This window comes from Echeneis naucrates, chromosome 2, assembly GCF_900963305.1.
Source record: "Echeneis naucrates chromosome 2, fEcheNa1.1, whole genome shotgun sequence".
NCBI lineage: Eukaryota > Metazoa > Chordata > Actinopteri > Carangiformes > Echeneidae > Echeneis > Echeneis naucrates.
Window position 1 is genome coordinate 100,070 of NC_042512.1, and position 22,431 is coordinate 122,500.

General features: G+C 41.9%; 13 non-coding genes and 1 pseudogene across 13 annotated transcripts; 9 read left to right on the top strand and 5 right to left on the bottom strand.

The window, feature by feature from the left end:
* The first annotated feature begins 931 nt into the window (after nucleotides 1-931).
* On the top strand, nucleotides 932-1,105 carry LOC115058301 (uncharacterized; annotated as a pseudogene).
* Nucleotides 1,106-1,963: 858 nt separating this feature from the next.
* Nucleotides 1,964-2,035, top strand: trnad-guc (transfer RNA aspartic acid (anticodon GUC)). The gene has a single exon. It is a non-coding gene; the product is annotated as a tRNA-Asp (tRNA).
* Nucleotides 2,036-2,863: 828 nt separating this feature from the next.
* Nucleotides 2,864-2,935, top strand: trnaa-ugc (transfer RNA alanine (anticodon UGC)). Its single transcript has one exon. It is a non-coding gene; the product is annotated as a tRNA-Ala (tRNA).
* Nucleotides 2,936-3,248: 313 nt separating this feature from the next.
* trnai-uau (transfer RNA isoleucine (anticodon UAU)) lies at nucleotides 3,249-3,342 on the top strand. Its single transcript has 2 exons — nucleotides 3,249-3,286; nucleotides 3,307-3,342. It is a non-coding gene; the product is annotated as a tRNA-Ile (tRNA).
* Nucleotides 3,343-3,938: 596 nt separating this feature from the next.
* trnai-uau (transfer RNA isoleucine (anticodon UAU)) lies at nucleotides 3,939-4,010 on the bottom strand. Its single transcript has one exon. It is a non-coding gene; the product is annotated as a tRNA-Ile (tRNA).
* A 3,025-nt stretch (nucleotides 4,011-7,035) lies between these two features.
* Nucleotides 7,036-7,108, top strand: trnaf-gaa (transfer RNA phenylalanine (anticodon GAA)). Its single transcript has one exon. It is a non-coding gene; the product is annotated as a tRNA-Phe (tRNA).
* A 437-nt stretch (nucleotides 7,109-7,545) lies between these two features.
* Nucleotides 7,546-7,618, top strand: trnak-cuu (transfer RNA lysine (anticodon CUU)). The gene has a single exon. It is a non-coding gene; the product is annotated as a tRNA-Lys (tRNA).
* Nucleotides 7,619-8,919: 1,301 nt separating this feature from the next.
* On the top strand, nucleotides 8,920-8,989 carry trnag-ccc (transfer RNA glycine (anticodon CCC)). The gene has a single exon. It is a non-coding gene; the product is annotated as a tRNA-Gly (tRNA).
* A 6,652-nt stretch (nucleotides 8,990-15,641) lies between these two features.
* trnal-cag (transfer RNA leucine (anticodon CAG)) lies at nucleotides 15,642-15,724 on the bottom strand. The gene has a single exon. It is a non-coding gene; the product is annotated as a tRNA-Leu (tRNA).
* Nucleotides 15,725-16,525: 801 nt separating this feature from the next.
* trnan-guu (transfer RNA asparagine (anticodon GUU)) lies at nucleotides 16,526-16,599 on the bottom strand. Its single transcript has one exon. It is a non-coding gene; the product is annotated as a tRNA-Asn (tRNA).
* Nucleotides 16,600-16,716: 117 nt separating this feature from the next.
* On the bottom strand, nucleotides 16,717-16,789 carry trnaf-gaa (transfer RNA phenylalanine (anticodon GAA)). The gene has a single exon. It is a non-coding gene; the product is annotated as a tRNA-Phe (tRNA).
* An 833-nt stretch (nucleotides 16,790-17,622) lies between these two features.
* Nucleotides 17,623-17,694, bottom strand: trnap-agg (transfer RNA proline (anticodon AGG)). The gene has a single exon. It is a non-coding gene; the product is annotated as a tRNA-Pro (tRNA).
* A 279-nt stretch (nucleotides 17,695-17,973) lies between these two features.
* Nucleotides 17,974-18,047, top strand: trnat-agu (transfer RNA threonine (anticodon AGU)). Its single transcript has one exon. It is a non-coding gene; the product is annotated as a tRNA-Thr (tRNA).
* Nucleotides 18,048-20,492: 2,445 nt separating this feature from the next.
* On the top strand, nucleotides 20,493-20,564 carry trnaw-cca (transfer RNA tryptophan (anticodon CCA)). The gene has a single exon. It is a non-coding gene; the product is annotated as a tRNA-Trp (tRNA).
* The last annotated feature ends 1,867 nt before the right edge of the window (nucleotides 20,565-22,431 follow it).

The window sequence follows — 22,431 nt, forward strand, 5'->3', positions numbered from 1 at the left end:
GGACTCGGGGCTGCAGCAGCTCCAGCTGGCTCCTCTGCCGGTCGATCTCCTGCCTGAAGCCCGAAGCCTCCTCCTCATATCCGGCTACCATTCTGTCCACGGCCGCTAAGATCTCCCGGCAGGCGGCGGCGAGTCTGTCGGTGACAAAACCCCGCAGGACTTCTGCTGTGGACATTTTACCTCCTTCACTTTCCAGCTGAGGGACTAAAGACCGTCAGTCCCGTTGGTGTGGAGCAGCTCCGGCCGCTTCCGGTTTGGCTGCGTCATTAATGTGGCCGAGTGGAAACAAAGACCTGTGAGAAAAGTTCTTCCTCCTGCTTCGTGCTTTTCCCGATCAATCCACAATTGAGTGAAGAAATAAGATCAGCCAGAACATCATGACACTGACAGCTGGAGTCAAACATATACACCATCTGGTGTATTATTATTATTATTATTATTATTATTATTATTTAAATTTCATCAATCCTCTCACACTCTTTTTCACACACATTGATTTTACTTTTCAGAAGTAGGGTCCGTTTCACAAAGCAGGTTCAACAGACTGAGTCTGGCCCTGAACTCTGAGTTTTCCGTCCCAGAACAGCAGATTTGATTTAGCTTGATCAACTCGGAGTAGTTTCACCCGGAGTTAAGTGCGTGCACCAAAACTCTAGAAAGACAGCATCAATGGAGCCCCGATTCGAAGCAGATGTTTCATTCTGTGAGTATTGTGACATCAGCGGACCAACGAGCTACAGGGACTGCTGGACGCTGTGAAGACCAGAGTCCAGAGTCCAGGACCTCGCGGAACGTTAACTTGCCAAGGAAGTGCATATTCGAGGGCAGCTTCTATTTGCTCATTCTAAAGTTAACTATAGTAAAGACTAAGTTTTATAAATTTAAAGTTGTTGATGTTTGCATAGAAATTAGTGCATTAGAATAGGATCTAACAACTTATTCATGTGTTACATATGCTGCATGAAACTTAATATCTGACACGTCCCCTACCCGGGGACCATATATTAAATAGATTTCTGGAACAGGGAGATGGAATAGGGGCTTGCTCCGTCCACTCCACGCATCGACCTGGTATTGCAGTATCTCCAGGAACGGTGCACTCCCTCTGTGTGTTCAATACAAGTCCTGTTCAGCTCAACATCACCTTAAACACATGATGTTGTCTTCATGTGTGTAACGCTGAGTGTACAGAGTGTTCATGTTCAGTTTATGGTTTTACAATCAGTGATGCATTCATGTAGAAACATCAGTTTAATGTTGCTGATTTCATCAGGTTATATTCTGCTGACCAGACTGAATCAATAAAGTTTTGTTTCAACACGTCATCGTTTAAATGTTGGTTGTATTTTGCATTTGTCAGCTGAATCCACAGAGTGACTGAAATGATGAAGTAAATCCAGGAAAGGAAAAACATTTGGCTCTGAATCTCAATGTAGATTTGAACAAAGAGCTCCAGCTGAAGAAAACAATGCTGTTTGTTTCCAGATGATGAAGAACTCAGTTCTCAGTTGATGCTCAGTTATCTCCATCTAGTGGACAGATGGTAGAAGTTGATTCCTGAAAAGAGGAGAAGTTGATTCCTGAAAAGAGGAAGTGACTTTTCCTCAGATCAAACTGTTGAAGGAGAACGAGCAGCTTCTTCCTCACTGACTCACTCAACTTCTGTCTCCTGGGTTTGGATTTGAGCCTCTTTCTCAGGAGCACACACAGAAAAAATAAGATTTTCTATTCCAACAATATACGTGATGTCGTGAATGAATGAATGTTTCACTGATGCACAACTCCACAACGAGACTGTGTGACGTCACTGGAGATCAAAGGCATTTCCTGCCTTTCATTGATCTCCCACGCGACACAGATTCATACGTCACTCTCTCAAGTTCGCTTCAAATGAATGAGTGCATGCAGTTTCTGTAGTGTAGTGGTTGTCATGTTTACATCACACTAAAAGTCTCTTCGCAGCTCCTCGTTAGTATAGTGGACAGTATCTCCGCCTGTCACGCGGAAGACCGGGGTTCGATTCCCTGACGGGGAGAGCGCGTGCGTTTTTCTGTAATATGTTATTAACCAGAGTGATAGAAGTAAACAAAATGGCCGCACACCCACAGGACTCCGTTGTAGCTCTCTTCCGGTCAGCTCAGCGGGCTGACGTGAACCACGTGACCACCCCGCGGCGAGATCAGGGAGTGTCGGGACTCTTCTCTCTCTGGGACTCTGTATCATGTCAGAAAATCTGAAACACTCTGAACGTCTTTAAAACACGGTGGATTTACTGATATGAAAGTGTCCAGCAGTCCATGATGGATTATTATAGAAAGATATCAACTTTAATTCAAATACATTGTTGAATATAAACACAGAAATTTAAATAATCATCTGCAGCTTTTTTCTAATGTTAAAATGAATGAAGTCAGATCACAGACTGTTGTGTTGTTGGTCTCTGGTCCTCTGCTCCAGGTGGAGAGTCCTTCAGTTTGTGGAGGATTTCAGTGTGTATACAGATACAAATGCAAATAAAGATAAGTATATGCACCACAAAGGGCCTCTGATGTAATATAGAAATTGTCAATTAAAACAAGGTTGTGATTTAATCATTTTACTCCTGGAGATACTTTCACAGCTACCAAAGTCGTGAGAACAAACTAGCAGACAATCGGTCACCTGCCAAAATAAAAATATATATAATCACACTGTGCACGTGCAAATAAAGATCAGAACATGGGGGCTGACGGCTGGGGAATTTGATGGTTGTACAAGCAGTTTGGTGATCTTCTGTAGGATGGCAACCTGTTTCTTCTGTATCGCTGTCTCCTCTTCTTCCTATAGTCTGGGAAAAAAACTGCTAAAGCTACCACACCATGCAGGGGATGTAGCTCAGTGGGAGAGCGCATGCTTTGCATGTATGAGGCCCCGGGTTCAATCCCCGGCATCTCCACAACTTATCTTGCCTAAAACTTAGACAATTTTTACGATGAGAGCAGAGGAGTATCTTACGAACAGAGCCGGGCTTTGTTTGGGTGAGCTGGCTCGAAAGCTGAGTCGAAAGTCGAAAGCTCCAACCAGAGATAACGAGTATCACGATGGCGGTTATCAACTTGGTTTGTCCACCCAGGCTTTCCTCAGCAGGCTCTGTGCATGTCCACATAAAAAAGGGCTGTTTACAGGGACCTTTAGATTTTCAGTCCAACATTCTCCCAACTGAACCATTTCGGGTGGAAGAGTTAGGAGTCAGGAGGGACACATCACAGGCGCCAGTGGCGCAATCGGTTAGCGCGCGGTGCTTATATGACAGTAACCTGCAGAGTGATGCCGAGGTTGTGAGTTCAAGCCTCACCTGGAGCAGCTGATTGAGCTTTTGGAAGAAAGTTGGTATCTTGTTGAAAAAAAATTTGCCACCAAGACTCCTCCCACTTTTTCGCATGACCTCCACTGTACACACTGTTAATGAAGCTCAAAACAAACGTAGTCATGCCAGATACCTTTGAGTTCTGCCGACAGAAGCAACAACAAAACTGGAACAAATTTTCACTGCTATGCAGATGAGCCCCACAACCTCTCACATGCTAAGCGAGCGCTCTACTATTTGAGCTAATTCCCCTGGGCTGGCATGCAAGCTAAGCTTTGGAAAAAAAGCAGTGAATAGTTCGAAGGAGGCAGACTGGGTACTCGGCACTAAAACAACATTTGAAATTTGCTTTACTTCCACTGCTAAGGAAAACTGCTGGGAGTTAAAACAAGCAAGGTTAATACTGTACTGAAGATCTTCCCTCTTCAGCTAGTGCAGCTTCAGTATGGCATTTTTACTATTGTAATGATGTCATCTTCAAATCCAACAAACTTTGGATAGTGGAAAATGTCAGGAGTTTTTCAAGCAGCACTGATTTACAGGAAACGACGAACATTGGATCATGAACAGCTAGCTGTTGCTAAAAAGCCATTAGCAGAGGATGGTTTCGATCCATCGACCTCTGGGTTATAGGCCCAGCACGCTTCCGCTGCGCCACTCTGCTCATAGGTCAACTGCAAAGAGAAGCACTTGTACAAAAGGACGTCATCAGTCTTGAAACTGAAATGATCAGTGATGCATTCTAAGTTGTTTTTGTCAGTCAGCACTGCCCCAACAAGTAGCACTTACTGAATTCAACAGTCAAGCTAGTGCTCAAGTTAAGGTAACATTTGTGACTTTCAATTACTTCCTCAACCCTCACCCCCCATATCACTGATAATATCTGCTGTCCTGGTGATTGAAGAAAAGAAGGAATGACATTCCTCATCTTTTTTGTCCAAATTCCAACCAGGACAACCCCAAAGAGAAGCACTTATGCACAAAGACTTCATCAGTGTCTCTGATTGGAGTGATCTGAGTTAGATCTGAAGAAAACATGGCTCCAAGACTTATTGTTGTTTTTGCCATTTAACAATGAAAGAGGAAAAAGAGAGCAAAGAGAATAGAAACATTCATGGAGAAAATAGTCATCAATGTCCCATTGAATTGGCTAAGTCACATTAAGCTTTCATTCTGACCTAACTCTGGTGATTAGTGATGAGGGTAGTGTTGTTTCAATTGACCAGGAGAAATCTGTTCAAAATGGGAATCTTGATCATTTTGTTGAAGTTCTAACCAGGACAACCCCAAAGAGAAGCACTTTTGCACAAAGAATTCATCAGCGTTTCTGATTGAGGTGGTCTGAGTTAGATTGTCTGAGTCTAATGGGAAATGGGTAAAGGAAGGAAAACTTCTGAAATCACCAACATTACCCCAAATAATAGCACTTACTGCTCTCAGAACACAAGTCTGTGCTTCAGTTGGGGAAATGCTGATGACAAATGAATACATTACACAACTAATCCTGCTAACAAATTTTTCCTCAATATTCCAACCAGGACAACCCCAAAGAGAAGATGTTGTTGAATCATCAATTACTTTCTTAACTCCCACCACCCCAAAATTGATAGAACCTGCTGTCCTTGTGATTGACTTCTGAAATCACCAACATTACCCCAACTAATAGCACTTACTGCTCTCAGAATACAAGTTGGTGCTTCAGTTCGGGAAATATTGATGACTCATTCAACTGATCTGAAAAGACTGTTTTTTTTATTCCATCCAGGACAACCCCAAAGAGAAGCACTGATACAAAAGGCATCAGTGTTTCTAATTGAAATGGTCAGTATTGTATTCTAAGATGTCGTTGTCAGTCAGCACTGCCCCAACAAGTAGCACTTACTGAATTCAACAGCCAAGTCAGTGCTCAAGTTAAGGTAACATTTGTGACTTTCAAATTACTTTTTTAACCCCCACCACCCAAAAATTGATAGAACCTCATCTGCTTGTGATTGGCTTTTGAAATCACCAACATTACCCCAACTAATAGCACTTATTGCTCTCAGAATACAAGTCTGTGCTTCAGTTCGGGAAATGTTCATGACAAATTTAGTTGTTTTAAAGACATCTATCAAAACTTTAATTCCATCCAGGACAACCCCAAAGAGAAGCACTTATGCACAAAGACTTCATCAATGCCTCTGATTGGAGTGATCCGAGTTAGATCTGAAGAAAACATGGCTCCAAAAATTAATGTCGTTTTTGTGAATTAACCCTGAAAGGGGAAAAGAGAGCAAAGAGAACAGAAGTCAGATTGAGCTCAAATTTTTACCTCACATGATCTCCTCCAAAGAGCCTTTGCAGCCACTTCCTTGTTGTGTTGCAGTTCCAATGGACTCCCTTTCAGGCTTTTACCTGAATTTATCTTATACCTGAATGAAACCACTCCCACAGCTGCCTGTCTACTTAGTTTGGGCGGTTTCAATGGTCTTGGTAATGGTTTGTAATGAAGAACACATTTAGTCCATCAGGAAGACAACGATCCTCTTAAATTCATGAGGACCGTTAGCATATGGTGAGAGGACAGCTAACTCTGGTGATTAATGTTGCTGCAGCTGATCTGAACAAATCTTTTCAAAATGGCCATCTTTGTTGTTGTTTTTATTCCAACCAGAACTTTTTTCCACCAAATTGTTAAATAAACTCTCTGTCCTGGTTAATCCTTGGAAGGAATGAAAAACATTTGAAATCACAAACTCTGCCCCAACAAATAGCACTTACTGCTCTGAAAACACAAGTCTGTTCTTCAGTTGCAGAAATGTTGATGACAAATTCATCGATTTAGCTGATCTCAAGAAATCATTAAAAACGGGTCAAATTTCCACCAGAGCAACCTCAAAGAATTAGAGTTAGAATTAGAATGTTTTTATTGCCATCATACACAACGTATAACAAACTTTAAAGACAACTCTGTGGTACAAAATATAATTATAAAATAAGAAAGATAAAAGATGAAGTAAAAAATAAAATGTATGAATATATTTACAAAAGAAGCCAGTAAGAATATATGTACAGTTGAGAATTAGCATGACTGTAGATAACGGTGGAAATAAATAAAAAAGTAAAAAAACAAAAAGTAGCTATTCCTGAATTTAACAGTTAAGGTAACATAAGGTAAGAAGAAAGAAAGGACACATTGACAGAACCACTGTGCTTCATACCAGGACACAGCAGCGTGAATCATGAATCATCATGAATCATGTTCGGGAAATGTTTATGACAAATTCATGACTTTGGCTGATTTTAAAAAATAAATAGAAATAAATAAAACATTCTGTCCAAATTGCAAACAGGACAACCCCAAAGAGAAACACTCATGCAGAAAGGAATCAATAGTGTCTCTGACTGATGTGATCTGAGTTAGAAGACATTGATTCTTTACTTCTTTATTGTCTTTGTCAGTTAACGCTGCCCCAACAAGCAGCATTTACTGAATCCAAGTGAATCAAGTCAACAAACACGTTGGATAATTAATTGTGACTCTGGACTTTTTTCCAGTTTGTTGAATAAATGTGTTGTCCCCCTTCAGCAGGAAGTTTCTGTGGGCTTGGTAACAGTTTGAAGAACAGAATGATCAGACCAGGGCCTTCACTGTGGGACTTTGGAGAAGTGGATGGTGAACAGAACATCCAGCATTAGTGGCTCAGCCAGCCGAAATAGCTCAGCTGGGAGAGCGTTACACTGAAGATCTAAAGGTCCCTTGTTCAATCCCGGGTTTCGGCATCAGAGGTGGTACCTGAGTGAGGTTCAAACTCATGTTTTTTTGACCTGCATTTCCAATATTCTCCCTCCTCTTTCAACCACACCATGAAATATTGTGAGGTTGGATGCGTCACGCTGACTGGTTGTGTGTCCAAAAGGCTGTCAAACACATCTTTCTTCCATTTTCTCCTCCAAACAGTTTTGAGATTTCCCATAATGTCATATGTGTGTCATTTTTGCAGTGAAGTATTTAATTAAATGTAAAACTGTTATAAACGGAGTGTTGCATCAGTGGCCACCATCACTTCAAGTAACCTAAATGGGAAAGATTCTTATCGACAGCATTGTTGCGCTTTGCTACATCTGAGCTAAAGATACAAATAAAATAATCTAAACCGGCTTTTATTTTGAAATGATTTTTGGCGATTTTTTTTGGAGGATGTTTTGAGTTTCTAGCAGCCCGGCTAGCTCAGTCGGTAGAGCATGAGACTCTTAATCTCAGGGTCGTGGGTTCGAGCCCCACGTTGGGCGATAAGCAGTTTTTTTTTAGACCCAAAGTTACATTTCCAATATTCTGCCTCGTCTTTCAACCACAACCACATGAAATATTGTGAGGTTGAATGCTTCACACTGACTGGTTGTGTGTCCAAATGGCTTCAAAGACATCTTTCTGCCATTCACTCCTCCAAACCTTTGGACACAGCTTTGAGCTTTCTCACAGGTGTAACCTACAGCTGTGAAAACCCCAAAGTAGTTTGTTTCTACAACATCTGACCTGAGCAACAAGGAAGTGCTGGGAGTTGAATTTATTGTATTATTTGAATTTGAACATGTGAATAACATGCACCCAGCGGTAGACGTGGCTAGGTCTAGTGGCTAGGATTTGGCGCTCTCACCGCCGTGGCCAAGGTTCGATTCCTGGTCAGGGAAAATGTTTTTAACAGATATTGATAACAGTATTGGGGAAAAATTTCATATCGTTGCATCAGTAGTTTGAAGGTTTGAAGTCTTCTGTGTGACAGGCAGAGATACTGTCCACTATATTAACGAGGAGCAGGAAAGAGAAACATCATGTGGTGTGTGACTTCACTTCCTCTGTGGAAAAACAAACAGAGAATGAAGTTGTTTCCTAACAGTTTCTATCCAGAGACTGAAGCTGACAGCATCAGTTCTGCCCACACATCCACCGTTTGGTTTTGCACCATCAACAATGTCTCCCCTGATACTGGAACATCAACCCAGCACCTTGACCAGACCCAGAGATCAGGTAAGAACTCTACACTTGTCTTTTCTCTGTTTGCATGTGTTCTTCAACAACATTCAATAGACATGATTAGCATCTAACTCAGCTACGTTAGACAGGTTTCTGAGGAGCTCAGACATCTGGGAGAGACTCTGAGTAGAACAGCTGCTCCTTTCTGATGCTCCACTGACTGAGCTACAGATGATTCAGTAACAGCTGAGTTATCTTTAGTCCAACAACTGCTGTCCTACCACAGGGAGCCACAGGCTGTAGTGTTTTCAGTCTTAACTCCTTTATTGTGAAAAAGTCAAATTCACATTTTATACAGATTTTTCATCCACTTTGGAAGAGTTTGGATCACAAATTTTGCAAAAGGCTTTCTTTGTCAGGAGTGTGAGATTCGAACCCACGTCTCCATTCAGAGACCAGAATGCCCTTCAGTGAAGGAAGGAGTTTACCTTGAGTCTGGCGCCTTAGACCACTCTGGCATCCTGACAGACAGGTGGTTGTTTGAATTTGAAGTACTTCCATGTGACAAGTGTGACTCTGCATTGCCATCATATTGGAGGTGGGTTTGGCTGTGCAGTCAGCATTGGTGGTTCAGTGGTAGAATTCTCACCTCCCATGGAGAGGCCCGGGTTCAATTCCCGGCCAATGCAATGGTCACTGCTCACCATGAAAAGCAGCAGTCAGCTCTGCCTGGATACCACAGTGGTCAGGGCTGTATGTTTATACTGAAACACTGACAGCTCTCCTCCTTGTCACTCTTTTACTTACTCTGGGCTCCAGGGCTCGTTGGTGCAGCAGGCAGCGTGTCAGTCTCACAAAGTTCCACTTCCAGGCCATGGAAGCAATAATGAGAAGTCATTTCCACTGTGTGCTGTACAAGACGGAGAAACAACAAGTTAAAGGTTTCTGCATTGTTGTTCAGATTTTCATTCCTTGTTCAAATCTTTATTTTTATCGTTTAATATGTTTTGCTGTGTTTGAACTCCTTAACGCTTTGAGCTACAGAAAGAACAGGAGCTGTCGCACCACACAAGCATTTCAAAATAAAAGCCGATTTAGATTATTTTATTTCTATCTTTAGCTCAGATGTAGGCAAAGCACAACACTGTCGTCGAGAAGGATCTTTTCCACTTTGGTGACTCAAAGTGACGGTGGCCACTGGAGAATCCAGCGTCTTGGACCGCTCGGCTACACAACCACATACATCTGCTAGCTTCACTGCACTAATGCCACATGTCTCACATTTTGTGTCTCCTCAAAGCTGCGTCCAAAGGATAGGAGGAGAGAATAGAAATATGTCCTTGAAGCATCCTGGACACACAACCAGTCAGCGTGCAGCATCCAACCTCACAAACTCTCAAACAATATTTCATGGTTCTGGTGAAACCAAAGTCGAGGAAAAGGACAGCACAACTGTGTGAACATCAGCATGTCGTGTTCATGGAACAGACCCTGGCTTCAGGTTTGTAGACAGATTAAATCTGTTCTCCAAAGAACGGAAAAATGATGAGACAGGCAACAGGCAATGTGTTGCACTGATGGTGAGAGTTGAATAGCAGCCTCATCAAACCGACTGACTACAGAGGTGATGCCCCCTTGTTGCGAAAACCAGGGATTGACTTCAAATATCCAAAATTAACTGAAAAACGGCTCTGCTGTCACATTAAACACATCAAAACTGAAACAATTAAACTGTATAGTGTGAGCACATATTCATGGGTGTCACAATATACTTGATGTCCTCACGTATGAATGAATGTTTCACTGATGCAGATTTTTTTTTTTGACATTCCTTTGGTTCCTGTTTTCTGCTCAAGTGATATTTTTATGAGCTCTCTTCGGTACCAAAGCATCCCTGTGACCTTACTGTGACCTGTGGATCTCATTTCTGCCAGCCAGAGTCTGTTATTAAAGATAAAATCTGAAAACATTCATGGAATACATAGAAAACAGCATCACAGAGTGACAAATATTGGGAGAACTTTATAGCAAAGTATGTCACAATAAGTAGAAAATATGTTGATAGACCGACAGCATAGGTCTCACTTTGAGCGATGATTTAGAAAATAATGCTCAATGCTCATTTTCACAAAACTACAATGGATCACCGTTTAGTTCTGATAAATGACTTTGATAAAGTGAGTAACTTACAGGTTTAATCCATTTTCAGTTTATATTATTTTCATATCACAGCATATTTTAGGCATAATACAACAAATTGTCACATAATTTCTGATTGCAAATAAAAAAAACAAAAAACAAAAACACATGTTTCTATAAAGATGAATTAGCAGAACAAAAGTCAAAATTTTTTATGCGTTTTATTGAAATTCTTTGACAAAACCTTTTTTTCTGGTATATATGTCACTGACTCAAACACAAATGAGTGAGGACAAAAAACAACAAAGCAAAAGTAAAAACAAATTAGCAAACATGTTACAGTTTACTTTTGGTCAACCAGCAAAGATCCTGCAGTCACCTGCTTCGGTCTTTCTCTTCTTAACATTTGTCACAACCAAACGGTTTCCCCTCTATATGGACCTCCATGTGAAATTTCAGGTTTAGCCTTAGTTTAAATGTTTTGCCACAAATATCACAGCTGAAGGGTTTCTCTTCTGTGTGGACTACCATGTGTGCTTTAAGGATTGTCTGTACTTTAAACCTTTTCCCACAAACATCACAGCTGAAGGGTCTCTCTTCTGTGTGGACTACCATGTGTGATTTAAGGACGTTCTGTTGTTTAAACCTTTTCCCACAAATATCACAGCTGAAGGGTTTCTCTTCTGTGTGGACTACCATGTGTGATTTAAGGACGTTCTGTTGTTTAAACCTTTTCCCACAAATATCACAGCTGAAGGGTTTCTCTTCTGTGTGGACTACCATGTGTGATTTAAGGACGTTCTGTTGTTTAAACCTTTTCCCACAAACATCACAGCTGAAGGGTTTCTCTTCTGTGTGGATTACCATGTGTGATTTAAGGGCGTTCTGTAGTTTAAACCTTTTCCCACAAACATCACAGCTGAAGGGTCTCTCTTCTGTGTGGACTACCATGTGTGATTTAAGGACGTTCTGTTGTTTAAACCTTTTCCCACAAACATCACAGCTGAAGGGTTTCTCTTCTGTGTGGATTACCATGTGTGATTTAAGGGCGTTCTGTAGTTTAAACCTTTTCCCACAAACATCACAGCTGAAGGGTCTCTCTTCTGTGTGGACTACCATGTGAGACCTAAGATGGGCCTTCTGCAAAAAAAATTTCCCACAAACATCACAGCAGAACAGTCTCTCCCCTGTGTGGACTACCTTGTGACTCTTCAGATCCCACTTTTTTTTTAATGTTTTCCCACAAACATCACAGCTGAAGGGTCTCTCTTCTGTGTGGACTACCATGTGTTTTTTAAGGTTTTCCATTAGTTTAAATGTTTTCCCACAAACATCACAGCTGAAGGGTTCCTCTTCTGTGTGGACTGCCATGTGTAGTTTTAGAATATCCTGTCGCTTAAATCTTTTGCCACAAAATTACTACCATGTGCAATCTAAGATGGGCCTTCTGCAAAAAATTTTTCCCACAAACATCACAGCTGAAGGGTCTCTCTCCTGTGTGGACTACCTTGTGTAGTTTTAGAATATCCTGTCGCTTAAATCTTTTGCCACAAAATTACTACCATGTGCAATCTAAGATGGGCCTTCTGCAAAAAATTTTTCCCACAAACATCACAGCTGAAGGGTCTCTCTCCTGTGTGGACTACCTTGTGACTCTTCAGATCCCACTTTTTTTTAGACGTTTTCCCACACTCAGGGCAGCTGAATGGTTTTTCACTGCTGTCACATCTTCTAACATTTACATCACCTTCATCTATTTTCACATCTGACTGGGCCACTCTGGTTTCATTAGAATCATTCTCACTGATTTCAGTATCAGAGGAGTCTGAGGCCTCTTCCTCTGGATCTGGATCTGGTTGAAGAGGACTCTGTGGATCACAGCTCCTGGCCGGTTCATTCATTTCTTCATCCTCACTCTTCACCTGAAACAGCCTCACAGGGTTCCTGGTCTCCTCCAGTCCTGGTACCTGGTCCTCCTCCTGTTCCTGTTTAAGGACTGGACTCTCTGAATCCTCCGGATCCGGACTGGAGGTGAACTCAGTAGGAACCTCTTTTTTCACCATCAGCTGCTGAACATCTGGAGGAAACGATTCAATAATGAATCCTCTTTATTAGCTACAATATGAACACAGTTATTCCTCCAGCTGCTTCATTCTACATCTGCCAAATACAGTCCTCAGCCTTTCTCACTCATAAAAACAACCGACCCGTTTTGTGGATCAGGACTCGGGGCTGCAGCAGCTCCAGCTGGCTCCTCTGCCGGTCGATCTCCTGCCTGAAGCCCGAAGCCTCCTCCTCATATCCGGCTACCATTCTGTCCACGGCTCCTAAGATCTCCCGGGAGGCGGCGGCGAGTCTGTCGGTGACAAAACCCCGCAAGACTTCTGCTGTGGACATTTTAGCTCCTTCACTTTCCAGCTGAGGGACCAAAGACCGTCAGTCCTGTTTGTGTGCAGCAAATATACGGATATTATCAGTATGAGACACTTTATCAAAACATTTCCTATATTATTTTTTTAAACATTGATTCAATGTGGTCCTTAACCTGCAATATGCCCTTTAAGGTAACATTTGTGACTTTCTAACTACTTTCTTAACCCTCCACCCTCCATATAATTGATAAAACTTGCTGACTTGTGATTGACTTCTGAAATCACCAACACTACCCCAAAAATAGCACTTACTGCTCTCAGAACAGAAGTCTGTGCTTCAGTTGGGGAAACGTTGGTGACAAATGCACTAATTTAGCTGATCTGACGAAATGTATTAATTTTTGCCCAAATTCCATTCAGGACAACCCCAAAGAGAAGCACATGTACAAAAGGAAGTCTTCAGTCTTTTTATTTGAAATGATCATTGTTGCATTCTAAGAAGAAGTTGTTGTCTTTGTCAGTCAGCACTGCTCCAACAAGTAGCACTTACTGAATTCAACAGTCAAGTCAGTGCTCAAGTTAAGGTAACATTTGTGACTTTCAGACTACTTTCTTTGCCCCCAATTGATTAATTGATAAAACTTGTTGTCCTGGTGATTGAAGAAAAGAAGGAATTGCATTCCTCATTTTTTTTGTCCAATTTCCAACCAGGACAACCCCAAAGAGAAGCACTTATGCACAAAGACTTCATCAGTGTCTCTGATTGGAGTGATCCGAGTTAGATCTGAAGAAAACATGGCTCCAAGAATTACTGTTGTTTTTGTCAATTAAGACAGAAAGTGGAAAAAGAGACCAATTGAATTGATTAAGTCACATTAAGCTTTAATTTTTACCTCACTTGGGATCTTCTCCTCAAGAGTCTTTGCATTAACTTCCCAGTCGTGTCCAATGGACTCCCTTTCAGGCTTTTACCTGAATTTATCTTATACCTGAATGAAACCACTCCCACAGCTGCCTGCCTACTTTGTTCAGGCGGTTTCAATGGTCTTGGTAATGGTTTGTAATGAAGAACACATTTAGTCCATTAGGAACAGACAACGATCCTCTTAAATTCATGAGGACCATTAGCATATGATGAGAGGACTGTTAACTGCAGTGATTAGGGATCAGGGTTGTGTTGTTGCAGCTGATCTGAAGAAATCTATTTAAAATAGCAAATCATCATCATTTTTTACTGAATTTCTGAGCAGGACAACCCCAAAGAGAAGCATTTATGCAGAAAGGAATAACTGTAGCATATCTGAGTTAGAGCCTCAGATATGGCTTGCTGTTGTTTTTGTCAGTCAACAAGTAGCTGAGCTGTGTAGTTGTGTTGTGCTACACACCAAACATGTCCAGAAAAGACAGACTGTTCTGTGTATTTGTGTATCTGTGTATGAATAAATCTGATTTAATTTGAGTCGGTAGTCGGTAATTTTCTTCGGCCTCATCCAGCAGAGTGATGAGTTTACAGACAGGAGGGGACCACTGTTGTATCACTGTTCATGTAGAGCAGCTGTGTTTCATATTGCAAGCAGCACTGAGTTTCTAACATTCAGGAATTGAAATCCCAGTCTTCCACAAGACAGGCAGAGATCCTGTCCACAAAGGGGTTTAAACAAAGGACATCCTTTCAGATAACAGCCGAACACGCTGACCGATTGCACCACAGAGACATGTTGAGACATGTTGAGAAAATAAAAGTGATGAACTGTGGATGGCAGCCGGCTGTTGGTCTGACTGAACAACGATGCAGAAACAACAGACAAAGTCAAATGAATCAGATCCAGAATTAAGGGTTCAATTCAGGATAAAATGTCTTTTTAATCATCTGAATTCACAGAACTTCTGACATCATAGATCATCTGACATCACAGATCGTCTGCCATGGCAAAAGCAGTGCAAAAGTTCACTGCAAATGCACTGCAACATGCAGTGAAAAAAAAAAATAAAAATCACTGTGAATGCACTGCAAATTGCAGTGAAAAACCAACACCACACTGCAAAATGCATCGAAAAGGTGAAGGGAAAGAAAATGTAACACACTGCAAATGCACAGCAAGCGTGCTGCAAATTTGTCTGACATATAAGCTACCTTTTTAAAAAATATCTGAATTCCAGGAAGACTGACTGCACATCTGAAGGCTCTGTGTTAAAATTATGTTGGGATCAATGCTGGTGCTCTCCAAGTTTCTAGGCTGCCTTTTTGCTGTCTACACGGCCTCATGGATTTTTTTCATGGTGTCAAAAGAAGACACTCGAAAAGCAGCATACAATACTTGCACAGACGAGGTAATGTAGGGAGGAAAGGAAAGAGAAACATCACGTGGTGTGTGACTTCACTTCCTCTGTGGATAAACAAGTTGTTTCCTAACAGCTTCTATCCAGAGACCTTTAGTGTGTGAGGTGAACATGACAATTTTTACATATGTTGGATGTTGGCAATTGAACCCAGGCCTCCCATTTGGCAGGTGTGAGCTCTACCACCAAACCACCCAAGCTGACTGAGAGTCAGTTCTGCCCACATATCCACCGTATTCGCACTGGAGATGGTTTTGTGGCATCAACGATGTCTCCCTTGATACTGGAACCTCAACCCAGCACCTTTCTCTGTTTGCATGTGTTGTTGTTTCCAATTGTTTCCATTGTTTCCATTTTCGAAGGACGGAGTAGCAATAAAGTCAAAGGAATTTTGGTCTTTTAAAAGTTTGGGCGGTCAAGAGTAGACCAAAACAACTTTGTCCTCAAACAACACACCTTGCTGCAGTAGAGGTGAAATGAAAGTGGTTTCTGTCAGAAGTGGGATTTGAACCCACGCCTCCAGAAGAGACTGCGACCTGAACGCAGCGCCTTAGACCGCTCGGCCATTCTGACGATAAAAGCTGCAACAATAGCCCAAAAATTTGCTGAAAAATTAGCCCATCAAGAGACAGAAAGAAACAATATCTTTGAAACCTGTTGATGGTGAACACAGAGGTTGTTAAAGGGGCCTTTTCCCAAAGCTTAGCTTGCATGCCAGTACAGGGGAATTAGCTCAAATGGTACAGCGCTCCCTTAGCATGTGAGAGGTAGTGGGATCGATGCCCACATTCTCCACAACACTTTAGCTCTTTGTCGGCGATACAGCAACAAGTGAACTAAACACAGCAGGTCCCTGAGTGGGCTTTGGAGCCTTTTGGTAAACAGAAGCAGGACTGTTGTTGTGTATGGAACTTTCACTGTTTCCTTTAGCTTTCAGCTGATCATTAGCTGTGGATGGACCTGATATCTGCTATCTGGATCTTTGCTTGGTTTCACCTCCTCAACCAAAGTTGAAGCTGTACCAGAAGGAGTACATAGTTCAGTGCATATTTGTATTTTCACTGCAGTTACTCATGGTGTTCAGAGATTTCAGCAGCTCACATCCAACACAGAGACTCTGAGCAGGCCCACCTGGTCTTAGACCCAGACCCAGACCCAGACCTAAATCCAAACCCAGGAGACAGAGGTTGAGTGAGTCAGTGAGGAAGAAGCTGCTCGTTCTCCTTCAACAGTTTGATCTGAGGAAAAGTCACTTCCTCTTTTCAGCAATCAACTTCTCCCATCTGTCCACTAGATGGAGATAACTGAGCATCAACTTAAAAATCCTCTGGTCTTCCATGTGTGAACGATAATACCAGTGAATTAAATAAAGATCGTCCCTGGGTGGGCTCGAACCACCATCCTTTCAGTTAACAGCCGAACGCGCTGACCGATTGCGCCACAGAGACATGACGAGCCTCACACCCTCACAATATTTCATGCTGTGGTTGAAAGAGGAGGGAGAATATTGGAAATGTAGGTAAAAAAAAAACAGAGCTTGAACCTCACTCAGGTACCACCTCTGATGCCAAAACCCAGGATTGAACCAGGGACCTTTAGATCTTCAGTCTAACGCTCTCCCAACTGAGCTATTTCGGCTGAATGGCCCCATTTCTGGTGGATTTTCTGTGACAGTTCTGCTTGTTTTCTCTTGAAAGAGAGTTTTTAATTTAATTGAGCCGTTCAATCTAAATAATACCTCGAGACCAACAAGCCCTCAACGAACACACACTGAGGAAGGTGGTGCAGCTCAGCGGTAGATACAGTCCATCCAACTTTGAATTAACCTTAAACAGGTTTCAAGGATATTTAGAGAATGTTCAAGAAGGACCAACATGGACAGGCAAGATTCAAACCCACTACACACACTTTGACTTGATTTTCCAACCAATGAAGCTGGTAGACTGCAGGTGGAAGTCTCAGTACTTTTTAAAACATGCACAATAAAAATAAAACAAAATAATTAAAAGCAATTTAAAGAAAAGGCAGACCGAACCTGAACGCTCCATCTGGACTCAGGTTCTGATTGGACCTCAGCTGATGTTAATCAGTGTAATCAGAGCAGAGAGCAGCTCCGGTATGAAACCAGAATCATTGATCCCCCATGCAACACAGATGCATACGTCACACTCTCTCATGTTTGCTTCAAATGGTGAGCTCAGCACCACAAAAGTAGTACAAAGAAGTACCAAGATGTACAGCGGATCTGAAAATATAATAAGTGGTTGACCATCATGACTCCTACCAAAGTTTGTCTCCTGTGAAAAGCAGTTAATCACCAATATCCCTTCTCCTCAGCACAGCATGAGCCACAAAACTACCATTGCTCTTGCTTCAGTTGCCAAGATACTGCAACTAATAACCAGACAGCAAACCTCACACAGCTCCATAGTGTAACAGTTAGCACCCCTATTGACTGAAAGGCAACAGATGGGCTCGTCCAGGATTTGAACCCGGGACCTCTCGCACCCTAAGCGAGAATCATACCCCTAGACCAACGAGCCATGTGGACTGTGGAGGTCATGACAAAAAAGTGGGAGGAGTCTTTGATCCCTTTGATGTCATTAGAACCTTTGTGACAGAATCAGCATCTCCTTTGATGGTTACTGATGGAACATTTGTGGCGTTTGTTTTTTTTTTTTTTGATGAACCTCATTATTTACACACAGCACATTCAGGACATTAATGTGACAGTTAATTATATGCTAAAGAAAAGTCACGATGGTCAGCCACGTATGTTGGGGGTATTTTCAGATCCAAAATACATCGCTGTACATCAGAGTGGTGCTGTGGCTTAGTTGGTCAAAGCGCCTGTCTAGTAAACAGGAGAGCCTGGGTTCAAATCCCAGCAGTGCCTCATTGATAAAATGTAAGGCTGTTGAGTTAATCTCATGTAAGTTCTGTTAAAAAGACACACCACTCTCTCTGACCAGTCAGTTAACTGTTACAGTCTTTATGTCTCTCTGTTGAGCATCCTTAAGTTTTGTGGAAGAGGTGAAATCAAACCAGATACTATCCAGCAAAAACAGCTGTGGATTTGAGCCGGTAACAGGCTTTGATGTCATTAGAACCTTTGTGACATCACAGAATCAGTATTCAGGGGTGCTGATTTATATTGGTGGGAGCGTTGATAGATTGTTGGAGCTGGCCGAGCGGTCTGAGGTCGCAGTCTCTCCTGGAGGTGTGAATTCAAATCCCGCTTCTGACAGAAACTGCTTTTCTTTTCTCGACTGCTGTAAGATGTGTTTGGGGACAAAGTTGTTTTGGTCAACTTTTGACCACCCACACTTCAGGCAGGCTATCAGGCAGTCTTTACTGTAAGGCCACTTTCAGACTGCTCAAATGGTAGAGCACTCGCTTTGCATGTAGAATGTAGCATGTAGAATTAGAATTATCCTCGACGTCTCAAAAGTTAGGTTAGCTCAGCTGGTTAGAGCGTGGTGCTAGTAACATCACAGTCATGGATTTGATCCCCATTCTGAGATAAATTATGTTTTCCTGTAAATCAGTGCTTCAGAAATGTTGAAATGAAAACATAAATGTTACTGACTGTTATTTTCCCATTTGTTTTTACTTGTTCTATGATACAGATACAGACGGTTTCAGAGAACAACTGCAGAGAAACTGGCAGTACTGATGCTAAGCTGATTAAAGTGTCTGTCTTGTAAACAGGACATCCTGCGTTCAAACCCCAGCAGTGGTTCACTCTCAATGGAGTTCCTGCTCATCACTGAAACAAACTGATGAAAACCATCACTTCCTGTATTACAGCGTTTACCTGCAGTATCTGGACAAGAGAAACAGAAATTTTGTGGTTGTTGCTGTTTTTAGCAGAAGGCGATTGATCATTGGCTGGAACTCATATCAATCAGATCAACTGCTTAGCAGGCAGCTATGCTAACCACTATACCACCACTGTATAAGGTTCAAACTCACAGTCCTTTTTTAATGAAACTGGTTATGGGAACTCACAAGTGGCTGGATTGACCGAACATGACCGAACATTATCCACACTTTAAATGAATCAAAGTAAACTAATTCTTTGTCTTTGATCTCTGTGATGTCATTAGAACCTTTGTGACATCACAGACATCTAGTAAACAGGAGATCCTGGGTTCAGTGTCTCATTGATAAAGTTTAAGGTTGTTGAGTTAAATTCATATAAGTTTCATTAAAAGGACACAGCACTCTCTCTGACCAGTCACTTAACTGCACAGTCTTCATGTCTCCCAGCAGCTCCTTGTTGCTAAAGTCAGATGTTGTAGAAAAAAAGTACTTCTGGGTTTTCATCAGCTGTAGGTTACAATGATCAATATTATAGATATGACAGACAGAGTTCTCAATGTTTTCCTGTTAATCAGTGCTGCTGAAAATCTCATGTAGTGTGTATAACAGCTTTTCTTTTGAAAAGGTTGTTATCACAGATTCAAATTAAATCATTTGGGCAAAAGTTGAACAATATGGAGACTTTACTTGGGACAGTTGTCATTGGAAGCTTGTTCACTTTGTGAAGCTTTTAAATGCAGTTTATTTTACTGAGGACAAAAGAAAAAGACCAATTAACTTGTAGAGCTGCTGGTAAAACAGGGACAGTCTGAGATTGCTTGGACATCCTGACTGCACAAAAGAGAGACATTTCAGGATTCCTGATCCAACAAACATTTGGCTCCTCGCTCAGTTTGGTTCTTTTTTCTGTTGGCAGAACTCAAAGTTATCTGGCATGGCCATGATTGTCTTTGGAGCTTCATTAACAACGTGCACACATCACAGATTTTTTTTTTTTTTTTTTGCTACACTCTGGTGCAAAGTTTATTAAGTTCATTCCAGGAGTAATCCACAGACTGCCAGATGCTCCAGCTGAGGCTTGAACTCACAACCACAGCATCTCTCTGCAGGTTCCTGTCCACCATCCTTTCAGTTAGCAGCCAAACACACTGGCTCATTGCCCCACAGAGACTTAATGACCAGCAGCTGTAGTTACACTATTTAAACCTCAGCTAGTTTCATGTTGGTTCAAACTGATGTTAAGATATTTGACTCTAGCAGTCATTGTTGGTCGATGTATGCTGGATAAGAGAAAGTGGATTGAACACAGCACGTCTCTCAGTGGGCTCCAAAAGACCACTGAGCCATCCTGACATGTGTGTCCAGCTGCCAGTCTCTGATGAGGAACTGCAAAAAATCCTCAAAAAAATTGACAAAAAACACAGACTGTTATGTGTATTTCCTTCTTCAAATCTTTATTTTGGTCATTTAATATGTTTTGCTGCGTTTCAACTCCTACAGTGGTGCACTTCTGAGAGACTCTGTGGCGCAATGGTAGCGCGTCTGACTCCAGATCAGAAGGTTGCGTGTTCAACTCACGTCAGGGTCAGATCATCTGTTTGCACTTTTGGTAAACGCTCACATACTCTGTGGTGCAGCAGGAAGTGTTTTTCTGATGATCCATTTAATTTCTTCACATCACATTTCACATCACTATTTCCCATTATTTTAGATGGACACACATCACCATTTGATTTTATTTCAGTTTATTTTGAACAATATTAAAAAAAAAACAACAAACAATTAAAAGGTTAATAATTATGTTTTCCGTCCTACATGGTAAATAGATGAACAGTCCACCGCTGTGGTTTCTCTGATCCACTAGGATGGTATGAAGTGGACGGTCTGAATATTTTAAGATGCTCTTTGCCTTCCTCTGTGTGGGTCAGCCCGCAAGACATTTCCGATGAAAAATCACTGTCCTGTCCGTTTCAGTCCAAAAGTAGAAAACAGGATGTTGACTTGCTGTAAAATGTCTCCTGCTGATTCAGGAGCATCCAGCTCTCACAGCTGATCAGCTGACTGAGCTGACTTCTGGTGCTCTGAAGTGGAGAGAAATGAATTGATCTGTAGATACAGAGACAGAAGTTCACAACTCTCTGACAGAGAAGCTGGATGCTGCTGTTGTGCCTTGAAACTGGAAAATAGTGAGATGACAGCTGTTAAGTGATTCTTTATACTTGTCTATGCGGAGCAGTGAAAAGGTCCATAGAAGTCTAATATCACCGAAACATGTTAACCAGACAGTGTTCAAGGATTTGAGGTTTAAACCACTAACTACTCATTATTAACTAAAGCTGTGCCCCGTGTGAGGCTCAAACTCACAACCTTCAGATTATGAGACTGACGCGCTGCCTACTACGCCAACGAGGCCTGGAACAGGTGGAGCACCCAAAGGACCCCGGGCACGTCGGGGGCACTCTGCACAGCGCAGACTAACCTCAGGGGAACAGACCGTTGCCAAAAGGAACATATGGGGATCTACTTTCCTGTAGCTTACTTCCTGTGTTTAGTTCCAATGTTTACTGTGAGGTCACTTCCCCCTGAATCCTGCTGTTCACAGCTTCCACCAAATGGAGCCAAATAAGACACAAAACTTATTGTGATGTGAGTCTGAAGAGCTGCTGCCTTTGATACATCACCTGATGATGTCACAATACTCAGAATGAAACTCCTCCTTTGAAGCTGCTTCAAAGAATTTCCAAAATCACAAGTGAGTCAGATGTAAACACATTATTGATCATTCATTGATTGATTATTAATGATCAGCTCAGAACCAAACAGTGAAAGAGTTCTGCTCTCCAACACTCTGATCCCTCAATTACCGCTCCACATTATCCTGCAGGGTCACTCAGTCTCGTCTAACACTCTGATATTTCACGCTGACTGGTTGTGTGTCCAAAAGGCTTCAAAGACATCTTTCTGCCATTCTCTCCTCCAAACCTTTGGACACAGCATCCAGGTTTCTCATAATGTGACATGGGTGTCATTACTGCTGTGGAGGTGGTAGTTTGGCCAAGCGGTCCAAGGTGCTGCATTCATTCTGCGGTCTCTTAGAGGGGTCGGTTTGAATCCCATCGCTACTAATTACCTTCCAAGACCATTGAAACCGCCCAAACAAAGCAGACAGGCAGCTGTGGGAGTGGTTTAATTCAGGTATAAGATAAATTCAGGTAAAAGCCTGAAAGGGACTCCATTCAAACGGTGACACAACTGGGAAGTTGCTGCATAGACTCTTGAGGAGAAGATCCTAAGTGAGTGTCTCTGTGGTGCAATCGGTCAGCGTGTTTGGCTGTTATCTGAAAGGATGGTGGTTCAAGCCCACCCAGGGATGTTCTTTGTTTAAACCCCATTTCAATTCCTGAATGTTAGAAACTCAGTGCTGCTTGCAATATAAAACACAGCTGAATGAGAAT